General features: G+C 30.6%; 1 pseudogene; it reads right to left on the bottom strand.

Annotated features, from left to right (window-relative positions):
• Window positions 1-4281: 4281 nt before the first annotated feature.
• LOC124081320 (transcription factor BTF3 homolog 4-like) lies at window positions 4282-4745 on the bottom strand (annotated as a pseudogene).
• Between the last annotated feature and the right edge of the window lie 2019 nt (window positions 4746-6764).

Raw genomic sequence — 6764 nt, 5'->3', positions numbered from 1 at the left:
ATTCAAAATAGGTTCTGGGGATGTAGCTCAGTGGTTGAGTGCCCCTGAGTTCAATTCCCAGTACCAAAAAAAAAAAAAAAAAAAAAGTCAAGGAGTAAAGGTGAATTTGATATTCCAATAGTTATTTTTACTTGAGCTATCTATTCCCTTATTAATAGAGCCCATGGGCAGTCACTTGATAAACAGGGTTCAAACATTTCAACTACCAAGAAAACCTATAATTTTATAGCCTTCTTATTTTGAAAAGCACTTTTAAATATCAGGATTTAGAAAAATTTTTTAACATTAATCATGAATACATGCTGTCATGTGGCTTAATAAGAACTATTACTATGTATAATGTTACTGAAACTCTTTATATTTATTTTGCATATTCAAAATGCAAGCTTACACCAAAATAAAATAACTATCTAGTTAATAATGTAAAAACATTCTATGCTAAGGGATGCTTAGGAGATGAAGTTTCTTACATGCTGTTGATTTGAATGTATGTATTCTGGAAAGCACTTTGAAAATGCACATCAAGATCTTCAAAAATGGTTATATCCCTTAACCCATAGTCTCATTTCTTGAAATCTATATTAAGGATATAATCAGAGAATATGTCATATGTGTATATTAATATTTTTTCTAGTTGTTGAAAAATTTTATAAGTCCCTAAGTGCTAAAAACCAAGGGTAAACATACTTTGGTATGTTTTGATGATGGTGGATTTTGTAATCATGAAAAATATAATTTAAAAAAGGAATTGAAGATATTTAATGATATGAGAAAATGTAACATTAAATTAAAAAACAGGCATAGAACTACATACACTTAATGATTCCAATTTAATAAACTGAATAAAAAACTTATGTAGCTATGTTGAAATAACAATGGAAACAAATACACAGAAATAATAAAATCAATTGATGGACTTGATGGTGATTTAAAAATATTTTGATATATTTAATATTAAGGGATTTCTCAATGTAAAAATGAAGACCACAGGACATATAGAAACTACTAAAGTATTAAAATAACCAACAGTTATTTTTTGATCATTGAAAGCACCAAATTCTGCTCTAGCCAAATTGAACTTGTATTATCAATCTTGTTATAGCATGTTCACACAGCACCATCAAACAACAACAAAACCCACTTCATCTGTTCAGACACCTTTACTTCATTTGAGCCATCAGGAGAGTTGAAGTGCATGCCTCTGTGAGAAGCCCTCTCTGACCCCTTTCAGGTCAGGTCATATGCTCTTTCTCTATATTCCCATTACATCTGCCACATTACTTTATAATGATATTAAAATGCAGTTGATTTCCTTGACTAAATTCACCATTGGACTGTTGCTTTGTAGTTCTTTTAGGTCTAGAATATGTTCCATCACCACGTTCTTAGTATTTTAGTACTTTTTAGCACAATGACTGGCACACAAATGATTCAATTAAAGTTTGTAGACTGAACAATGTTTATAATGATGCATAGCAGTGTACACATGCAGAGTGAAGTGTTGTCTCGAGTCAGAGTTTGCATTAAACTCCTGATTTTAGGGGCTGGTGTTGTGGCTCACTGGTAGAGCACTTGCCTGGCGTGAGGCACTGGGTTCAAATCTTGGCACCATGTACAAATAAATAAAATAAAGGTCTATCAACAACTAAAAAATATTTTTTAAAAACTCCTGATTATATTTTGTTCTAAATTGCTGGAAATTTCTGTCTAAGCAGTCTGGAGTCTATATATATATAAAATATATACATATCAACTACTGTCATTCAAAGTTGCTTTACATAATTATAAATATAATACATTAAGTTAGTTATTTCACATTTGAGATATATTTTTCAATAATAAATTTGAGCTTTTTAATCAATTTGAATAACTAAATTTAAGCTTTCAAAAGTAGAGATGTTATTTATAGGCTTTAACAAATTTTGCCACATTTTTAGGATTTGTTATAAATTATAAAATGCATTGGAACTAAACTTCTCAACCCAAATCACAGTAATGTTTCATAAATTTATTTGGTAAGGTTATTCATTATTTTGTGTGAGAAAGACAGTTGTCATGGTAATAGCTTAAATTTAACTGAAACACAATCCTGGTCACGTTTACTGCAGCAGGTGAATCTGCTCTTCTGCAATGCATCTTCCTAGTTTAAATATAACTGCAGCAAAATACAAAGAATTAAAATGAATATTTAGGAGTATTTTCATGATAGGTATAAAATTAAGCTTTGAAAATTCCCAAATTTGGAGAGCCATTTCTATTAGCATATCCAAATATTCCTGTGAGTTATTTTTCCATAAAATGCAGATTTTCTTCAGAATTATCCAGGGCAATGCAACTGGACTTTAGTCTAATATTCAGAGAAGAGTTGATAAGTGGCTGAGATGGCTCTGCCTTGAGAAGAAGGCAAACAGATAAGGTCATTTCTGTGGACAAAATATGTTATCTTTGATTCCTTACTCATGCTATGTGGTTTGTCATAATTTGCCAAGATGTTAATTAGGTGACAGAATTAGTGAACATGCTTTCATGGAAGAATGGCAGATGCTAAAAACAATAAAAAAGGCAGTACCTGAGCCCAAGTAATTCTACTATTGTACATTCAGACACTTTTGAAATCAGTGGAATTCCTGCTAGGAAATGATTTTTTTCTTACTGAATGGATCATTAAAAAGTCCATTTACTACAACAAAATGCACGTTTTTGAATGTGTATATATGTGAGTTTGTAGATCTGTTTTCTCTTCAACTTGAATTTCATTGATATAATTTGAAAAGAGTGGAACCTATTTCTTAATAACAAGTAGGTTATTTTTGTTGTTGTTTTAGGTTGTTATGGTCAGATAGGAATTGGCAAAACCCATTGCCTATAGATTTCTGTGTGGGGAAAATTTAAATGTAGTTGTTTCTAAATCTGTAATGTATGTATTATTTTTTTCTTTTTGGAAAAGTTTAGTGATCTCATTGCTGTATTTTCAGAAATATACTGAGCATCTTATAGTAGTGTCATCTCAGTATTTTAGAGCCAAATCTTCAAAGCAAATCAGGCTTGTATGTAAAATATGTGCATATTTTGAACCATTGCATAAAACACAAGCACGTTATGTATTTCACAAAAGCTCAACTACTTGTTTAATAATATACCAATTGCTGATATTTAAAAATTAAGATGTAAATCAAAAATAGATTTCTGCAGCAAAAGTTGGAATATAAAGTACATTTTAATTTCAAGAAAGCTTAAATATTAACAAAATATATTCTTAGAGGCTTCATTTATAAGGGAATTTAGCTACTTTTAAACAAATGTCCAGAAATCCTAACAAATTCATATATAACCTTATTCATGTGACACTAAATGTCTGAATAAACAAAATTGAGTACTAAATAGGTATTATTTTCCCCATGTGACATGAAATGGGAAAATTTAGTAAAATGTAGTGATTTTTCATTTTATTACTGAGTATTTAACTGAGGTTCTGTGTTTGGTGTGTAATTGTTAGTAATGAAATATAGACAAAGTAGGTGATATATTTTTTAAATTGTCTAACTCTCTGTACTCTCCAAAAAGGAAGAAAGATATCAAACCTAAGTCCTAAGTGTTAGTTTTGAGCCCACAGCTTTCTGTTATACAGTAAAAATAATGATTTCTCTAACAGTACAATCATTAAAAATAAATTTAAATGTTGATTTTCACAATTACAAATACATGCAATTTAACTAATAATTAAATGGAAATATTAAGAAAGGCTCTACAGTTGATGATCTCTTTTGAGGTAATCTGTCTCAGTGTGTAAACCTTATTTAAAAATTGTTTTGCAGGTATACCTTTTCTTACAAAGTGAAATGAATTATTTGGAAAATATTAAAGTACAATTTTCTATTTTGTTTTTTTAAATGAATAATATTTGCAACATATTAGCATATTAACCATAGCAGAATAAATTTATTGTGGGAATAGTAGTCCCCAATACAGTTGTAGCAGTCCTTTCTACTTTATGCTTTATGTCTCTGTTCTTTTTTTAAAAACTGCATCAATAGTTTATATATGACCAAAAGAATAGATCCTGGGAAGGAGTGCAAAATGAAAAATAAAATGACCGAAAAATGTTGAACAAACAGTGTTATTAGCATACTAAATATCTATATTACTGAGCTAGTAACAGGTTATGTTCTCTGTGTCTGTACTACTTTGGAACCACATAGCTGATTCCTTTAATCTAGTCCATGCCAGATTCAAAATACTAAAATAAATAAATAAATAAATAAATAAATAAAATAATTTAGCTTAATTCTTTGATGCTTCATCAAAGAAAATTCTCATTTTTTATGAGACCTGGGGCATTGTCATCCTCTTCATCAATGTCATCTGGTTTTGGTGCTTTACTGTCCAACACTTGCTGTGGGAACCATTAAGCTATCTTTCTAAGGCTTGTTAAGCTGTCAACACCAAACTGACTTAATATTACAAAAACATTTGTGTGATTGGTTCGGCTTCTGCATGACCAGTACTTGCAAAGGTATTAGCAGACAGGGAAGCTTGGACTTTGAAATGAATAAGTGTCTCATCATCTTTGATCATGTTCACCTCTTCAATACCAACTATATTATTCACAGCCATTTTTTTTTAAGAGAACGCTAAAGCTTTTTGTAATCAGATGTAGCTGTTCTGTGTACCACCTTCTTCTTTCTGTGAGCTATGCCCTTGCCCCATATTCAAACCTGAACCTGAAGTTTGGCTCTCTTTTCTTGATTGATGCTGTCAGTAAATCTGAAGCAGGGAGGGTCCTCCAACACCAGCTCACCGGAAGAGCAAGGTTGCTGCCTCAGCCCTGACAGAGAAAGATGGCAAAAGCTAAAGAGGCAAGTGAGGCCCACATGACACACATGTCTCTGTTCTTGTTAGAAATTTTGTGATGTAATATTACCATGTTTGGACAATCAAAATGTTAAATTTTCTTGAAGAACTAGACCAATTACTTGTTCAAGCAGCTATGCATATTGATGACTACACACCATCTCTTTAGCAGCCCAACTATTAGAACATTCACTTTGAGAAGTTTAATAAGTTCAATGAAAATATAAGTTTAATAAGTGTAATGAAAATTTATCAATATTTTATGGAGTATGTAACCTATGAATTTTCTAATGTTTTCAATTATTTCTTTCTCAGTAATATTTTCCAAAACAAAACAAATTAACTCATGAGTCTGGGTCCTTTTTTTAGAACCGGTATTGTATATGCCTAAATACTTATAATCACATGATATATAGAACATGTATTCAAACTGATATATGTTTGGAAAAATTCATGCAAAGTTGTATTAGTATGAGATAAAATATGAGTTACATGATTACTGTGATTTGTTTTATATGTGTGTATATATATATATATATATATATATATATATATAAAATTATTGAAGATTACTTGCTTCAAATTTGTTTTGCATTATTTGTACTTGGTTAAATTTTAGACATGAAAGGCATACTTATCCATGGCTTTTTAGAAACTGTAGTAAGCTTGATGTCTATGTATGCTTTATGTTAATGTGAACACAGAAAACCATAGAGCTTATTAGTTTTTTCCCTTTGGAGATAAAGCAGTTGGGTAATGGATAACAAACCACCTGTCTTCTGCTTGGAGAATGTACTCTTGTTGCTTTGTGTTCAAAGAAGCCCTCCTGGTACCCATTGCCATGTTCTATGTTGTAAGTTAATAAAGTTACAGTCTGATGGTCTTTTTGACTAAAGTACACTTCTGAGGCTCTTTTGCCCAAAGGGTCCACACTATTAGTGAAGTCATTCCTAGTGCTCCTTTGATATTTTGCTTTTCTGTCCTTTCTAGTGAGTGAATTAATAAGAACAGTGATATTAACTATTCACTGACAGCGATGGTTCCAGTGCATCCCAATTGCCAGCCACAATTAATACAAGGAAAACTGTAATTTCTCCTGTCATGTTTTACTAAGTTTGCAAAAGCAAAAAGCACAACAAGACAAAGCAGAAATCCCATTTTATTAATGCAGAAGAATGTATACAGTTTGTCTTTTTTCATGATAGGCTCTTATTTTGTGGGGTAAACATTTATTCTTAAGACAAAATATTCATGTTTCAATTATGTTATCAGTTAAATAATTTATTAAATTTGTGTATTCATTTTCCTCCCAGTTTTATCTAAATTTGTTAATGCCTCAGTTTATGAAGAATCATAAGTACTTCCCTAGATTTAACTTTTTCCAATTTTAATCTTATTCTTATTTACTCCTCACTGTTAAATTTACCCAATAATTATTATTGAGATGATGTTGGGGAATGACAAAATATGTACTATTGGGTATACAATTTGTACAACTTGTTTATCTTATTTTCTTTCTTAAAAGGCATTGAAGAAAATCTGAAGAATTTATAGTATCATATTTATTATATAAATGTGTCTAGCTCTTTAAATTTGTTTTTTTTTCTTCAAGGACATCTCTGTAAATGATAAGCAATATTCATATTGTATTAAGTGACTATTTGAATATTAACTTTCCTTCCTTTGGGATATAACTAGAATTTTCTTACTTTGTTTCATGACCCATTCATATTTATCTCCCATGTACTCTGTTCCTATAGGGTATTAACTATCTTCATGTTGGAATGCAGGAATCAATTAAACAGTACTTATTTATACCTCATGTACTGTATGTTCAATACTGTCAAGTCATTTGGTAATCATCCATGAAAATTCCTCTATTCTCTTTTCAGTTGTTGTACTGTTGTTTATCT

This window comes from Marmota monax, unplaced genomic scaffold, assembly GCF_021218885.2.
Source record: "Marmota monax isolate L192 unplaced genomic scaffold, Marmota_monax_Labrador192_F-V1.1 WCK01_AAM20220418_F8-fsc00159, whole genome shotgun sequence".
NCBI classification, from domain to species: Eukaryota; Metazoa; Chordata; class Mammalia; order Rodentia; family Sciuridae; genus Marmota; species Marmota monax.
The sequence above is the reverse complement of the archived record's forward strand: the minus strand, read 5'-3'. Positions and strand labels throughout refer to the sequence as shown.